General features: G+C 34.6%; 1 long non-coding RNA gene across 1 annotated transcript in view; it reads left to right on the top strand.

Annotated features, from left to right (window-relative positions):
- Positions 1-17850, top strand: part of LOC136791276 (uncharacterized) — a 384451-nt gene that overhangs the window by 180719 nt on the left and 185882 nt on the right. Inside the window, exon 4 of the long non-coding RNA XR_010832909.1 lies at positions 15233-15301. This is a non-coding gene — a long non-coding RNA (uncharacterized lncRNA). The remainder of the gene's footprint in view (positions 1-15232; positions 15302-17850) is intronic.

The raw sequence follows: 17850 nt of genomic DNA, 5'->3' as shown, positions 1-17850 counted from the left end.
CTCCTTGCCAATCAGGTCTGCCCTGGAACCAGTGCTGCTCTGACCTTTACACACTTATTAACATGTTAGACACAGGTAATTCAAGGACTGTAATGGAAGTAGTATCTTAACAGATAGAGAAGAAGCAGACAAATTTTAAATAGTAAAGCTAAACCTTCCTTCAATTCTGAAAGATCACTTGAGTTTATTTCAAACCTGAGAAAGGGCTTGTTTATCCAAAATCATGTTTGCTTTTCGCCAGCATAGCAGTTGCTCTGGCAATTATTACATACAAATCTTTTCTATTCTGTCCTTCAATCACTAGTAGCTATAAACCTACAACTATACAACTTGCCCCTACAGAGGAGTCCTGGATATTTCTGAATTATACTCAAGGCCTGAGGTACTCTGGCTGTTTTAATATTTTATTATTCCATGACAAATTTCAAATTGCAATGAAACAGATAATGGTTAAAATTGTAACTACACTAGGATTTTTCACCTCTGTGTTTTTGAATAAAATTTTCAACAGAATTACAAATTAAAAATAGAAATTATCTTCTTGCTAACTGGATTCTTTGCTTGAAATCTATAGTGATTTTGTTTAACATTCTAAAATGCTTTCAGTATTCTAAGCATTGCATGCTGTTTTTTTAGTGTTAAATAAGTAAATATTATGGATGTGGGTTACCGAATGATTGTTTTGGAAATACTGCAGGTTCAACCCTGTTTAAGGGAAGAGGAAAAAGGGGGATAAAACCACATAGTAATGTTGACAATAATATTCACTGCTAGCCCGAGTGAGGGAACAGAGTAAATATTTTCCCTTGTGTGTTAATTCTAGTGCATTCTTGGATATTATTTTCATGGCGTGACAAACTCTAAATCAAAAGTCTCTCTGAAGAGAAGAGTGAAGAACCCTGCATCTAGTTATGTAGGTACCCTTCTGTGGATAATTGCATGACATTTGAAGGTAGGATTCCATGTTTAGAGATGATGCTACAAATAATGATGGGAAGGGAACAGTGTGGATGAAGTGTAGATGCATAACAAGTCTAGAAATGCTGCCTGGCAACTAGCAGTTTGAAAATGAGCGTTGATCCTGACAGCTGGAGGACAGTAAATACCAATAAATGAAATGAGGTGGCACATAATAAATCTGGCATCATACTGCAGATAATTGAAAAAATTTGGGCATTTCTGTAGAATTTTCTGCTTCAGCCCAGTGTGGAGGTACAGAAAAAAGTACTAGAAACATGGGTAGAGTGCCATCTAAATGAAAGTTTAACAATGATGAGCTTTAAAATTCTGCGTTATAATTCACTCAATAATAAAATGAGAAAAAAGAAAACAGATATTTGTGGCAGTTGTCCCACTGCTGAAAACAAGCCAGTATTAACTAGCATTTCTTCTCACTTAAAATTTAAATGTCAGCATTTCAGCTCAGATGCTTGGTGTTTCAGCAGCTCTGAAAAGCTCAACCATCCCACCCCTCCCCTCCTGTCTCGCACTCAGCAGCACTGTGTAACATAGTGTGTTTAAGTGTGGCCAATCTACTGCATATACTGCAGAATGAGAAGTTATATTGCAAAATTACAAAGTAATGATGGAAATGCCATTTTTGAACTACTAATTTTAAGGAGGATTTTCATGGACTTTAAATAGTGGGACAACTTCCTTCAAAATAGTCCTCAAAATTTATTTTATATGAAAACTATGGTTACAAGAGATGGTGGATTTCTTGCAAGCTTTTTTTTTTTTGCTTTCATCCCTTCTCTCCCTTGCTTCTGCTTTGTCAAGACTGTCTCCCTGTTTTCTTCAAGGTTTTCTTGTTTTCTTCATCTTAAGACTACAATTATATCTGAGTGCTCTGAGTTGCATCATGACACAATTATTCAGCAAAGTCATTTTCTGCCATTTCTGTGGATAAGTGGCAAATGACAGCTTTCCCGCAAGCACCAAGTTGCCTGCAGGTGTTGGTGCCAGGCAGGAGAGGGACAGCCTTGCCTGCAGCCACTTTGTCTCTTCCCTTTTTATGCAAACTGCACTCACTCACAGAAAGGGGAGAGAAAGAAAGTACATCCTTATTCCTTAGTGTTCTTATTCTTCTGTGAAAGCTTATGTCAATACATAGTGAATACTCTCTCTAGACTTTTTATGGACCACTTAATTCACAGCAAAACATTTGAGTTTTAGAGTAAACACTTGTAAAATTTTAAGAATAGTCCTTTGCAGGAGGAGAATAATGGACTGCAAGAGGAATTGTGAACTGCATAATGCCTGCTGAATTGGACATATACCATCCAGTCAGGAAGCAGTAGCAAATGTAATATTTTTCCTGTTTAACTGTAATTGTTAAAAAAAAAAAAAAAAAAAGCACATCTCAGTGTTCGTGCTATCTTGATGAGTTAGATATGTTGCTCAGTATTTTGTAACAGATATATGGAATAGAATAAACAGGTATGTCACCTCCCACCTGAGTACCTGAGCATCTTTCAGGATATGTTACATGATGGTTTTTAAAGGTTTTCATAATACTTCTGTTGTCTAAGAGACAGCAACAAATAAGTTGGAATATTTTTATTTTGAAATGATGCATGTTCTTGCATTGATTTCTGTTGATAGGGTCTTTGCTTGGATATAAGTACAAGAGTATGTGTGATCAGTGAAATCATGTTACATCTGAGGCAGGTATTTTTTAATTTTCCTAACAATTCATTCCCCATAGTTGGACTGGCCTTGTGAGGAGCCTTGTCCTTCATTACAGAAGGACAGAATTTAATATTCACGTGAAGGAGAGTCATTTTTTTCTGGAGATTACAGTAAAATTTTGTTATATTAAGGAGCTCCTAAAATTTCAAATAACTTCCTTATCTAAGCACACATTGTAACAGCATTTGAACTGATTTAACTTTTTATTTTGTCTGTTAGGACTACGTTGTTCTCCCATGTAAATTTCAGATCAAATACATTACTTTTCTGGCTTTGATTTTCCTTCTCTATTTGAATCCTGAGACATTGTCACGTATGACCCTTAATTTTGGAATTATCATATTTTTAGGGAAATGCCACAGCCCTGGGAGATTCAGCACCACTGATTCCCATTAAAATCCCAGGCTCATAGGCTGATGTCATTACCCAAAACTGGTTTCCTCTCGTACTGAACATACTCCCAGTACTTTAGAAGATCAGGAATACCCTTCTGACTGGGACAGTACAAACAATAATAGAGGAAACAATGATTGGAAATTTTGAAATAATAAGAGAGCAAAAGAAGAGATGATGATAGGAGATAAGTAATTAAAAGGAGAGGGAAAATTAAATGATCAGATGTTTCATTTGTTTGTTTTCTGTAAAAACAAGCTGAGGGGTTTGGGCAGAAGGATCTCTAATTGCCTGCTGGAGCTTTTTCAAAATGTACTTACTCAAAATGATCGCAAACAAATCCAAAGGTGTGATTTCCTGTAAACTAATATCTGTTTTCACTATGGATTTTTCCATAATTTATTCTTTTTTGGTTTGTTTGTTTGTGGTTTTGTGTGTGTTTGGATGTTTTTGAGTCTTATGGATTTCTCTTGTAAGTAAGTATTCATGAAATGATTACCTTATCGCATGACCTGTATTTATACTTTTTACTATTCCTTGAAAGACTGTAATTTTATAGCTAGAGTTTTTGATTGTCTTTTTTCTTATTTGTTTTAATATAATACTCTTTTGTCTATAATAATACTCTTATATATATATATATATATATATATATATGGTTTTTATCAGGATTTACAGTATCTTTTTTATCCCAAATCTACTTGGGATACTGTAATAGCTGCTGGCTACACTATCAACTGACAGTTCTCAACCTTGTATCTGCTAATTTTCCTTCATTATCAGCGCTAAGCTCATACTGCAAGAAACTGTTCTTAGTGCAGGCTGACCAAAACTATACTCTCTGCAGAATGTTTCTTGATGGAAATGTTCCTTTTTATACACAGTTTTAGAATTATCCCTCTTTAGTCTGTTTTAATGAAGAAAAAAACAACCTCCCCTTCCCCCCCCCCCCCCCCCCCCCCCCCCCCCCAAAGCACACACACAAATTAAAATGTAATGCTACTAACTCACTCTTCATTGCGACTCAAGGCTAAGCCAGACCATTAGAAATACACTTAAAAGTCTAGTGGCTAGAAGGTGAATAAATGGTGTGCTCATCAAATTGCCCATATCTTACATCGATAGAAAGTAAAAGGAGAAAATATGCTGTAATCAAAAGAGAATTCCTGATGAAGAAGCATCACATTTTGTACAGTTGGGGAAGACAATTTCTTCACCAAGACGGTGATCTTTCAATACACCCAGTGTATACCAGGGAAAAATGGCTTGCCACAAAAGTGATTCCAATTTAAAATCATGTCACAGTGGTTTCTTATGACCTGAAGAATTATCTTTCCTTCAGAGTGATTGTTTGGAGCTGGCCTTAATACTTTTAACATTCAGTGCCATTACCATAAGGTTACTGAGGGAGGGGAAAAAATATTTCAAGCAACAGGATAAGAAGAATTAAAAGGAGAATAGTACAGACAGTTGTGAGAAAATGTCCTAACCATGCAAAGCTTATAGTTAGATGATGCGTCCCAAATTCATGTTTCTGCCTTAAATCTTTGCGTTGTCTATTCTCAGTTCAGGAACTGGCATAGAAAGTAGGATCTGCAAGTGGCATACATTATGACCTCCAGTGACAGCAATTTATATCAGTTACTAGTTTAGTTTCTGAAGTTTATAATAGGCAGGTAAACAGAGGGAAATAAATATATCAGGTACATTCCCTATGTCAATAAGTAGGTTTCATTTCGTAGACAGCTAGATGATGCTTTAAAATATTAATTTAATAGAAATAATGGTAACAGTCACCCATATTTAATTTAGAAACAGTCACAAAGAACTGCATGAGAAAACCCTGCAATATCATTTTACCAAAAATTACATATGTTTTGGTAGATATCTTACTGAATATAATAGATAATTATGTTTGTATAGAATATTTTTGAAAACTTTCAAACATGCTATTCAAAAGTATAACTCTAAAATTGAATCTTTTGAAGCCAAGAGAACTCTTGCATTAATTGCTATGGTAAAGTTGAATGCGTTCATTATATACAGAAAATCTGTAAAAATAACTATTATTCTACTGGAAAAGCAGTCTGATTTACGTAATTCTTAGAGATTTCTGAGAAGATAAGATCAATAAGCTGTTTCTATGTCTTTATTTCTTTGCTGGAATGAGTGTAAATTCCTCTTGTCTCTCCCGTGTATGAACTTGTATGTGAATTTCATTATGTGCTACTACAGGAAATACTTACTGTCTCTCCCTACACATAAGAATTAAATCTACAATACTACAGAATATTATACTTAAGACTATACCAGGCTAAGAAAAATTCAAGCTGCCTTCTCCCTCAGAATAGTTGAAAGACTGGTCTGTTATTTAGATATTATTTCACATTTAGTGTAGAATACGAGACAGTTTACTCCTGTTAAGTTAAATACATAAAACAGTGGAAATAAGTTCACTTATTACCTTAGAGATTTTTGTCAAGGTCCTTTTTAAAATATCACCATATCCAGTTTCAAAATATCTTAATTATGTAAAAATGTACTTTAAAAGAACTGCAGTCATACAGTTGATAGGACATGATAGGAATTTTAAAACCATGAAAGGGTTTTAAAGTTTTTTTTTTTTGAGGGTTTTAAAGGGTTTTAAAACCATGAAAGGGTTATTTCACTAGTGCTAGAAGAGCTTGCTATGGTTTTGCACTTTCTATTTTTGCACAGTCAGAATGTAAAGAATCTCATGCTGTGTATGAAGAGTTATTTTTCTAATTCTTTAAACGGGAAATGGAGGGATAGAGATATGAGTAAAGAGTGAGTATTAAAATATATAATGGAATCATTAAGGTTGGAAAAGACCTCCAAGATCATCTGGTCCAACCATCCCCCTACCACCAATATCACCCACTAAACCATGTCCCAATACCACGCACCTTATGATAAAATAAACAGATTTCTTCAGAATAACAGATTTAGAGCAAGACTGAAAATTTACCTAAATCATGTTAAGAATTAGCATTTTTGTTCAAAAGTACACTTTAAGTATTTAAAAATATGTGTAGTCCTAGAACTGGGATATAAGGAAAGATAATGATCTCCTAAAATTAATGAAAGTCATTAAAGAGATAATTGTGTAGGTAGGCCATCAGAGTAGATAAAGGAAAGCTGATTTTCTTCCTTCATTTTTGTTTCCTGTATTTAAAATTAAGGTGGTACCTTCTGTACATTTTCTCACATCTATAGATGCCAAATGAGGTTGGTGGTGCAGTTGCAGGAATAATGTCTAACGTGAAATACTCAAGATATCATGGGACAGTTTGTTTCCTCAGTTTTAGTCTTCTCTGATAAGTATGTAAACAACTGAGACTTTTATTTAACTGATCTTTCCTTCAGTGAGATGCATCTCCTACAGAAGTACAAGTCTATATAGTATTCAGATTCTATATAAATCTTATTTTCAGGGTGGAAGATGAAAAATACCTTCTGTATGCTTTTAGAGGAAAGGTAAAGTTTACATCTGAATGTGTCTTCCTGTCACCTCTTCACAGTAAGAATAGTGGCAAAAGAGGCAATATAAAAGAAAGTCATCTAGATTTAGCACAGATTTTAGATATTTTCTTTTTGTCCTTGTGTTTATTATTATTATTATTATTATTAGATTGTGCACATGTTGAATTCAGTGTTAAATTTCCCCCAGTTTCAGTCACACAGATGGGTTTAAAACTGCAATCCTTAGTAAGCTGAGCTCATTTTCTGTCAGGAGCAACACAGAAGGAAGAGTCCAGAATGGAAGATACACCTTAAATAGAATATGCCATGATTTTTCATCTTTTTTCCAGTGCTAATTATAAGCTATGTTAATTATAAACTATAGTTCATTTTTAAGAGAAAATACCATTTGTCCATTCTTCTAAGTCTGTGAAAATGGTGTGACATTTAAACAAATGAATCTTTTTAGCCTTCATGTTTAATGTTTATTCTTAGAAAAGTGTGAATTGATTCTCCATGTGTGTGGACTTTGAAACTAAGATTTACTAGAGGAAGTCAAAGCATAATACTGGGCCTGTAAAAAATTTCAAAGCAAATCTGTAATTGAAAAGCTGTCCCATAGCACTACAGCATATTTAGAACTATAGAATGACTTGAAAATAGAGATGCAAACAGGATTTATATATATATTTTTACAAGTTTTGGTGGAAAAAAAAAAAGTGTGGCTGAAGTGTTAACAACAACAAAAGCTTATTTCTAGAACATAAAAACATTGCTGGGATATTCAACTTATTTTGCTATTGTTCAGTGAAGTGTTGCTTGCCTTCCTACTGAGCACATCGTGTTCAATCCGTAATGCAAATAGATTCAGTTCCAATTCATTTCATCCCCATGTTTTACTTGTTTGTATCCCACAGAGCCATTCTTTTGATGCCAGATATCTGCTCACTTTACTTCATTTATTTTCGTTTATTCATTGCCCTGCTGCATAACCGAGCAGCACATTCTATCTGTCAATAAGGTATATTTGAATACGAGGCTATTTATTTAGAATAATAATGGTCAGCTGCTATTAAAACTGGCAAGATGACATCTCACATAATTTGCATGATTTTATTGTGAGACACTCATTAATTCTGACCTTTTAATATGGCTTTGCAGATTAAATATAATGGCTTTAAATTTTAAAAATGCTTATTAAAAAGCACTCTAGGTTATCTACATTTATGCTACATATTTATGTGTAGTATATTTATCTTTCCCTATTTTTCATATGAAGCAAAGCCTTTTTTTTTAGTATTTTCTCTCAAAGTTATGCATATAGATGCACACTCAGATTGCTTTCAAAATTAGCTGAGTATCATTGTGATGCGTTAAATTTAGTATTGATTAATTCTTTTACTGACAAAAAAGTAGGATCTGTCAAAAATATCTATGCAAATGCTCACTGCTCAGTTCTGAATCTGAATCCTTCCAACACTATTGAATGTCAGAACCCTGGGCTACTCTAAGCATTTTGCTACTCTTTTCAGCAAGCTTTCCTCTTCTGAGTGGAGTGCTACAAAGGAATGTTTGCGTAGTTCCTTCCTTTATGTTCCTCCAGCTGTGGGTGGTACAAACCATTTTTTATTGGTTGCAGATATTTATGCCCTTGCTAAATAACAATGAAGAGTTATTGAACTCTCAATGGAAAATTCCTTTTTGCTGTAACTTCATTCTCTTTAAAACCTAATGTTTTTAAAGCTTGAGCTTTCAGGATATTCAGGTGATTTTTGATGGACTTGCATCATTTATATGCAGATGTTAGGTTAGATATTAAATATTTAATTTAAGCTTTTACTCAAAGTCATAAAATCTTGGCAACCAAGTCTTAATAAAGCTGACCCACGCAGCCATTCCTGGGTATGGTGTGAAATTCTTTTTGTTTTGATACCATAATGAACTCATTTGCCTTCTGCATTAATGCTTAGTTTGAGGAATGTTTTGTGTTGTTTACCAACATTTTAGCCTTTGTTTGCATCCCAGTTAAGCAAAACTTAAAACTTCAGATACTAGCAGGATTTATAGTACACTGTTAGTAAGATCTCTAAGTGCATGCAAAAGAACTGTAGCTGTAGCAAAAAGGTGACTTGCCCCACCATCCTTTTAAAGGCCAGGACCAAGGATAAGAGGTTTATGGCCTTCATGCAATAAGGAAGCACCAATGTGAATAAAATCTCTTCTGGACTTCACTGTCATGGTATCCTATTTGTTTTCATTCTTCCTGACACCAGCAAGTGCAGAGCTCGGTAGCTTTTGCTTAATCATCACCTCAGCTTCTCAGGAGAGTTCCCCAGCTAGAGAGGGGCTGCTGAGCAAAATGCATATTTCTGAATACCCAAAGAAAATGTATTTGGAAGTCAGACACCAGTAGAGATGCAGACTCCAACTGCTAAGACTTGACACTGCCACAGGAACTGCATGTTTTGGAGCCTGCTGTTTTTTTTATTTTTCTGACATAGCCTGCTGTACACACAAGGTTAAGATAAAGCAAAATATATAAGTGTATATATATATATATAGTCAAAATGTAAAAGAGAAAACATAGTAATGCACATTTCTAAAGACATTATTGGCAGCTGGTAAGAACATTATTCAGAAGGCCCAATTCATCTTTTTTCTCAAACACCCAGGTGGTAGCTACCTTGTCAGGACCAGGAATGCACCAATATGTCCTGCAAGACCTTTTCTTATCTGCAAAGGATTCAGCTGCCTGTGTTTGAGCTCAGATCAGGTATGGTGCAGCTGTGTGACCTTCAATCTGACTGCTCTGGGAAAAAACAGCTGTGAGAAGCATTTTGGAATTCCTTTCTGCTGTGGTATGAGAGCTGCATTTTACTTCAGTCTCTTCACCTTAGCCCTTGCCTGACACAAGCTGCAGGTTTGCTTGTGCCTGCTCTAGCGCCTTGCCTGCTTCACTTCAGACTGGCCTTGTTGTTTGATTGGTCCAACAATCGGGCTGTTGGCTGGCCATGGTCACTGTCACAAAACCTGCACTGCCCTTCTTATTCAGGTACTGTGCAACTTTGCTTTGTGTTAGTGAAGATGCTGATGCTTCTTTATATTGTGAATACTTAGCCAAGGGCACAGTCAAACATCTTAATTTTAATGAATATCCTGCAACCCCAGTTTTCAGATGAAAACTTCAGGTTGGAGAAATTTCTTAGATTTTATTTGTTCCTTGTTTTCCTTAAAAAGTGACATCTAACCTTATCCTCTTTCATTTTGTCTTTGATTTTTCTGACCTCAGTCAGGAAGGGATTTCAAGTCCTCCTGCAACCTTCCTCCTGTTTTGGAAATTAAGGCCCATCTTCTGAATGGACAGGTGTGGTTATTACCTTTCCATGCACTGAATGGATCAAGTAACGTTGGATTAAACTCTGTGCATGTTAAACCCTTGTGATGAAGAACGTCCTTTCCTGTAGAAGTAAATCCCAGCTTTTGGAAATTCTGAGCCTTACATTTCCTATGTATGTATACTTTATTGGATGTGCTGTCTGTGATAATGTAAACGAGATTATATGCAGTATAGCATATAGGAGGATGATGGGCCTGGGAGTATCTGCTTCAAATATTTTATGAAGTAAACTATACCAGCATAATTTTGAAAGTATGGATCATATTATCAGTTGTTTAGCTTCTAGGTAAATAACCTCCTGAAAGAATGCTTGTTCGATTTTCCCAGAGCCAATAATGAAGTGTCTATGTTACATTCTGTCTGTAGTCATTGCTATTATGACACTAGCATATATCCTAAATAAAGATCCTGCTAGTTTCAAAGCTATTACCCATGTGGGATTCTCCGTCAAAGAAGATAGAAAATAAAACTGTGATTAAAAATAAGAAATAAGTAAGAGTGAAACAATAAAACACTGCAGGAATTTTATCAAAAAAAAAAAAAGGTGGGGGGAGGATACTGATGTGTTGCAAAAAGCTGGTGGGTTTTAGTTTTTGCTTTGTGTTTGGGTTTTCTTGCACAATGAATTAAGTTCAAAAGTGAAGAATAATAAGTGTTCCCTGATAGGTTTGATCATTAAAAAACTAAAGAAATTTACCAGGATTTTTGTTGTTGTTGAAATATCCTCTTCGTATATAGCCCTATTTTTCTATTGTGCATACAGGCTTACATACTTCTTTCCCTTGTGGCTGTCTCATCATAGAGAGATTCGTTCATGTAAAATGTGGGGAGTTTTTTAACGATTGCAGTCATAACCAGAAGATGCCAAAATTGCCTTTAGAGGCACTGGGTGTTTATTATTCCTGCATGTCAGACAATTAACATCTTGGCAGGTTTGACCGGTACCTTTTAGCTGAGCTGACGGAACAAGGAGAAGAAATCTTCCAAACCCCTTTCTTCCACCATTATACTGTTAATATAGGACTCCATGTCTTTCAGGACACAGGGAAGGAGGGGGAAAAAAAAAAAAAGGCATAATATATCAGACTGTGTAAATATAAGCTACACATTGAAGTTGAGGATTCCAGCCAAATAGTAAAATGTCAGTCTAATGTGTGTTTTTCTTTCCACAAGGATTTGCTCCCAGACTTTAGCTCTCTATTTGTTTGTGTCTCTATTGCAACCTCTTTAGCTTACAAAGTAAAGCATGTAGTTAAGTTCTTGCAGAATTGTATCTTGAATATGAAATAGTGAGGAATATTTATTAGGATTTTTAGAATTATATTCTGAAGACAAGGTGGAACGGTTTTTTCTCTCATTGTATTTGTACTCATGAATCCCCCAAACCCTTCTGCTCTTACTTGTAGTGTTTCATCTCCAGAAACAAATTTTTCTTGCATGAATTAGTATTAGTAAAAAAGTACATTCTAAAATCACAAACTGGGGCTTTTACGTCAGAGAACGTATATTATAAATGGAATATGCCAGGCTTTCTAAAACTTCTCAACAAGACACTCGTTCACAGGCAGTCAGCCAGATGGCAATCTGCCATCTTGCAGTGAGGGTACTCCTTACAACTAGAACGCCATACACAGAAGTAATTACATAATTTTCCTTATTGGTATCAGACTAAATGTTCTAAGATGCTCTACCTAGCTAGTCAATGTTGTCATGGTCTGAGTTTTCTAATCATGAGGTCTCAGGAAGAGCTGTGGCTGGGGTGGGGGGGGGAGAAAAAGAACAACAAAAGGAAAGAAAAGAAGTTTTAACAGATTCCAAGGTTTCCAGCCCTTCTTCTTTAATCTGCCACTTGCCTCTTTTTGCTATGACTACTGAAATATTGAAAACCCCAGTGGTTTCTCTAGATTTCTCTGGTTTCTGCAAATGACATCCAGTCAGTACATTGTGATAAAGGAAAAACAGAAGTAGAACACGAAAATCGCAGTGTAATGTTCACGCTTATTTCACAGATTAAACATTAAAATTAAAAAAAAATCAAATTAGAGAAACAAAGCTACCAAATAAATCATAATTTGATTTTTAGGTATGAACACTGAGATACACGCTTTCTTTAGAATGCCTTGGGATTTAAACACATTGCATGTTTACTTTCACTACATATGGCTGTGACTACAGACCAAGAAAATTGATGTTTGTTTTTTTCTTAAACAGCGTAAACAAAGCTGAAGAATTTGATCAATACCTTGCAAAATCCACAGTCTATCAGCAGAGATAAATATTTCCCCATCAAAGTAATAATCCTCTGAAATTATTCACTGAAATCTTCTAAAAAGTTAATGATTTTAAAGGTTTTTTTTAAATATATATATATTATTAATGTGTAGATAGTGTATCAAGGATTCATGTTCTTACATGAGATTACTTAGAAGTAAATCAGAAGTAAGTCAGAATCTTTTATTTTATATTGTGTTTGACTGAAGTCATTTTAGTCTTTGTCTCTTTGTTCTTTCATGGAAGTCAATGGATATGGGACCAGGTCCACAGAGAGAGATTTCTTTTATACTAATGGAACTTGTCCTACCTTTTTGAATCATGAAATACAGGATATAGTGACCAGTGGGAAGTCTCAGCTAAAGTAGAACAGAATAGTGTAACTGAAATCTGACACAGAGTCACATGAGTTTGTTTATTTCTTTATTTAAAGTGGACCTTTCAACTTACATAGGCTTACGTAGGCTTATATGAAGAAGGCTCTGAGGTACATGACTGTATTCTTAATCGTCTCATTTCTCTGACAGAATTACAAGCCCTGTAGAAGTTCAGCAGTTATACAATCAATACATCAGTCTGAAGGTTTAAGAAATAAATAAACAAAAGTTTATTTAGCTAAGAAGGATAAATTATTCTTGAAGTAGAAAGCAGATGGGCACTTGATTAAGTTTAACAAAATATGTTATTCCCATGGACTTCAACAAACTGCAGCATATTAGGCTTTGGCTAAAAGAGTTGTTAGGTGTCCAAAAGCTGGCAGAGGCAGCTTATGAAGTTTGTTCACATTTTTAGAGAATGACATGGCAAAACGTCAACAGGTGAAATATTGGATGGACTCACTAAAAATAAACAAACAAAGAAACAGAACCTACTGTTTTTTCCATTTGCTTGAAAAATAAAAAAATGTAGGCAAGCAGGTGAGAGAAGAGAGGTGCACAAATTAGAGAACTCGATTTGTATCCCTCAGTAAAACTTTATTTAGACAATGTTTGCTTTAACCATTTTCCATCTGTAATGTAGTGGATGTTATCTTCCAGAAAATATAAAGATCTTAAGTGTGTCAGGGAAGAACTCTAATGTTTTGGGCTAAATTTTTAGAAAATTCCGAGGACAAAAGATATATTGGTTCATTTTGTTAAATGGACAATTGAGATTGTAGAGGGAAATGTAAAATAAACATTTTTCAATTTTTATTGATAAATCCTAGACATCGAACTAAAGCTAAGAAGGAAGCAATTTGGTATGTGTATTAGAAAGAGACAGTAATCAAAGGATAAGGCAAAGATATTTTTTTCTATCAAAGGCAGTGCATGATACTATCCATGGTCTTAACCATGCTTAAGTGTCCATGCACTAGAAATATAGTATCACTAAGGATATGATTAACAATATAATCAATGATTTAGTAAGTATTTGAAAGAAGTTATAATAATATGGTAATAGAAATTATATTCAAATTACTCTCTGATTGGGGATATTTATTCACTTCATTCAGGTCAAATATTATGAAGCAAATAGGATCAACCATACTATTCTTGTGAACCCTTGTAGCATGAAATACCCGTCAGCGACTAGAGACAGAGTAAATCTTTGCTTTCCAAAACTGTTTATTTATGTATAAACTCCTGAATGATTCTGTAACTAAATAGCAAAAGACAGCCTAAATACATAAAATGCCAATAAGATCTGAATGATGTCTTCACCTTCTGGATAATATCTCCAGTAATTGTCACTGTAAAGTAATATTTTATCGAGAAGATTCTATAGAGTCTAATAAAACCTGCATAAAATTTTAAGCTCTAACAATTGCAATTTCCATTCTCTGGCAGATTGATGAAGAGAATTTTTCATCCTTTCATAGGTAGCTTCCTTAAATTCTTCCTGAAAATATGTATAAAAAATCTTTTTTTTTTTTTAAAGATCAAATACCCATATTGGCATACAAAAATAGTAGAAAATATAGGTGAAAATAATTTCTCATGCAGCCTCAATCATCTCATTCTTGAGAGCTGAAGTTGTGACCGAACTGTAATGAGAGGAGTTGCTGTGTCTAGGATTCCATATGCAGTGAATCTAATACCTGATTTACTCAGTGCCTTTTCATTATTATTATTATTTACTATTATTATTAAATTATACTGGTATACCAGAGGTATACTAATCTGTGAAAATTGTCCTCTGTTCCCTCTACAATGATCTTAACTGAAACCATAGTCCACATAATTGAATACATTTTGTTGGCTGTTTGCTAATAGTTCATTTTGTATGATAGTCAAATACAGAAAAATGATATTGTATATGGTGGGGAAATAATCTGCTTTAGTTTTCTCTGTGGTAACTCAGACTAGAACTGCACATCTAGACTCAGTTATTTAGGAGAAAACATAATATTGTAAGCCCATAGGAGAAGGCGGACCATTGCCTCAGCTGGGATTTTTTTACACTGAATTCGGTGAGGGTGGTATCCCATTTCAGGGTCTTTCCTTTGATGCCAGTAGTTTCATGATCTTACTGAAATTCTGTCAGATGCATCCTGAGAGCCATCAATTACGATGCTGATCACTTTCAAACAAGCTGAAATAAAAAGACGTTTTGAAACCGAAACTTTATAGATAAAGCCAGCGTGATGAACTTGGCATTTCTATTCCAAGAAACCATGGAATATTATTGCACCGTAAGGGTAACTTGAACAAGTTTCAAAGCACATGTAAAATAAGACAATGCTTAGAAATATTAGACCTCTCTCTATGGCTCAGCTATCACACCTCAACATCCCTTAAGTTTAAAGATATCCTTATGTCAGTGCAAAAATAATCTACTATCTGACCAACCATGATGTCCTGTTTACTTAAGCTTATCTGGTTTTACACAGAGTAATGAACGTTGTTCTTGTACGTAACAAAAGTAAATTTAAAAAATACTTTACGTACTCTTTTTTAAAAAGTTACTTAAAATACAAATGTAATAAATAAATATATATTTATATATATTTTGCAGGTGTACAAGCTTATCAAATTGGACAGAATTAAGGACACTATGACAAGGAGAGTTCAGGACACTAAACTAGTAAGTACTCCAGCACTGTGCAACATCATGAAAGTGTTTCTAACAGAAATTACTTTCACCTGATAAACAGAATTTTCAAGTTTTACAGACAGTGTAGGTAATCTGAGAATTTTCAGCTTAAGTATGTTGATTAATTTTTGTGCAGTCTCTATCAAGTTAAATCATTTGGGTATCTTTTCCAATAACTATGTTTTTAAAACACTTTTTTAAAAATATATTTATACAGAAACTATTTGAAATCCTTTTTGAGAAGAAAAGTATATCACACCTTAACAAAATCCAGTTTTTAATGCCAGCAAGATGAATGTTGGTTCAGGCGTAACCCATAGATTTACCAAAAGTAACATTAACAAACACAGAACTTGGATATATGCTTTTAACAAAACAAGCCAGCAGGTTATTTGGAATTTGTTTTGACAAACATCAAAATTAAATTATGATTTACCTAAAGATCTTTAAGATTTAGGGTTATAGAACTTCTTGTGATTTGATATATGTGTTTTATCTAGAAACGTTTCACGACCCATTTTCAACTAAGTAGTCAAAGTAGTACACTTTAAGATCTTATTTTTTGTTGTTGCTATTGTCTCCCTCCCTCCCCCTCCCCCCTCCCAATAAAAAGTACACAATAAGTGCACAATTAAGTTTTAATGTAAGTTTTGAGGTAAGCAATCCTTACTGATAAAAATTATGGAAAAGAAAAAAAAAAAACGTTGAAGGTTTAAAAATATTTTCAGTAGTATGTGGAACACTGCAGAATAGACTCTGTCACAGGATCAACATTCAGAACTGTACAGTCTGTCCACTTCATCAAGAAGATGAGGCAGGTTAAAAGGAGCAGAAATAAAGGGACCCTCTTCACACAGAGCCATGGCTGACCATTGCAGGCCAAATTCTCTCTTGGAAGAAAGGGAGTAGCCACTAATTGTTTTAGACAGCTGCAAACCATTGCAACCGTGAACAATGTTTGGCCAGGAATTTTCAGGGAAAGTTTATTCAAAGTGCAATGCCAGGGGTTAAAATGCAGTGTCTTCAGAATTTATTCTGAAGTCCTCTAATTTATCTTGCTGCTCTCTGTTCTTCACCTTCCCATGTCCTCCAAGCAAATACTTAAACCCTCATCACTTTCCCTACCCATGTTCACATATGAATTATTTTCTTCTCTGGCTAAGTATGTTCATGAATAGTTTAAGTGAAGTTAATTGCATTCTTTTGTCTGGGTATAATTTGCAAATATAGTACCAGAACTATAAAAGAAACTGGGTGGTATACACCTTTCTTACTGTCTCTCTTCGGTGGGAGTTATTATGAGGGTATGAATAGGGCAGAGACTTTTCCCACAATTTGTAGTAAGCAGTCTCAGGAAACAAACACCATTTAAAAAAAAAAATATATATATATATATATATCTACAATTACGTAATTGCTGTTACTGGATTCTTCTTTAATTTTGCAACAATTAATTTGCTTTATTGCAAAAGCTTAAGAAAAAAACACCTCTCAATGCAGAAATGACCAGGCTCCATTCAAGTGCTTTTAAGTCATGTTCATCATATCATCATCTTTATTGTAATTCTTCCAGGAATATAATAAATATTTTTTCTTTCTAGTAGTGTTTAATTTGTCAGCCTAGCATTATTACAACATTTTGTAGAAGATCAATAGCAGGAAATTAATTGTACTGGTATGATATAGTAAAGTTCAAAAATCTTCTTGCCTTCAGAGGCTTCTTAATTTATTTATTTTTTTTGTTATAATCACTGTTTAGAGAACTTGCTTGAAGAAGAAGAAAAGGGAAAATGCAAAATTGCTCTGCTATTGGTTTGTGATAAATATTTGTCAAAGGCAAAGCTAGTTAGGTCAACAAGCACACTAAAATTCTGATGTTTGCCAAGGCGTTTGCTTCACAGTGATGAATGAAATGCTATGATTCATGCCATAACCCATAGTGTAAATGAGAAAATTGTACTTCTAGCCTATTAGCAGCAGTAATCCCAATGTTTAGAATTATTAGACACTGAGTTGTGCTACAGACAGTGTAAGGCACATCACCAATACAAAGCACTTGCTCCATAGAAGCTTACAGTGAAACAGCAGTAATAAAGGAATACAGCAAAAAGACAGATTGGCAGTGAGCACCAGCAGGCGCTAAAGCAAGCAGATCTTTCACAATTAAGTGCCAAGCTCCCAGTGCTCTGCTGGCCCATACAGCAAACTCAGTATTAACGTCAGTTATGAAGAAAACAACTTAATCTTTGAAACTTTCTCTGATGCCCCAAGGCTGGTGCTTCACTATTCTGTCACTTTTCAAATTGGTCCAAGTTTTCAAAACCAAGCTGAACTAAATGCCTCCACTACATTTTGCTGTCAGTCCTTGTTACTTTAAAATGTTCATTTGGTTCTCTGGGCTTATTTCCCATTCTTTGTCCTCTACATTTTGTCAAATTTCTAATTACTGCATATGTTTCCCCTACACACAAGTTAGAGATGAAAATTTTCCTAAATTTCTTTCAGTATTAAGAAATGGGCTACAAAATCCAGATTGCTTT

This window comes from Anser cygnoides, chromosome 7 (genome assembly GCF_040182565.1).
Source record: "Anser cygnoides isolate HZ-2024a breed goose chromosome 7, Taihu_goose_T2T_genome, whole genome shotgun sequence".
In the NCBI taxonomy this organism is placed as follows: domain Eukaryota; kingdom Metazoa; phylum Chordata; class Aves; order Anseriformes; family Anatidae; genus Anser; species Anser cygnoides.
Note: the sequence above shows the minus strand (reverse complement) of the source record. Positions and strands in the feature narration are given on the sequence as shown.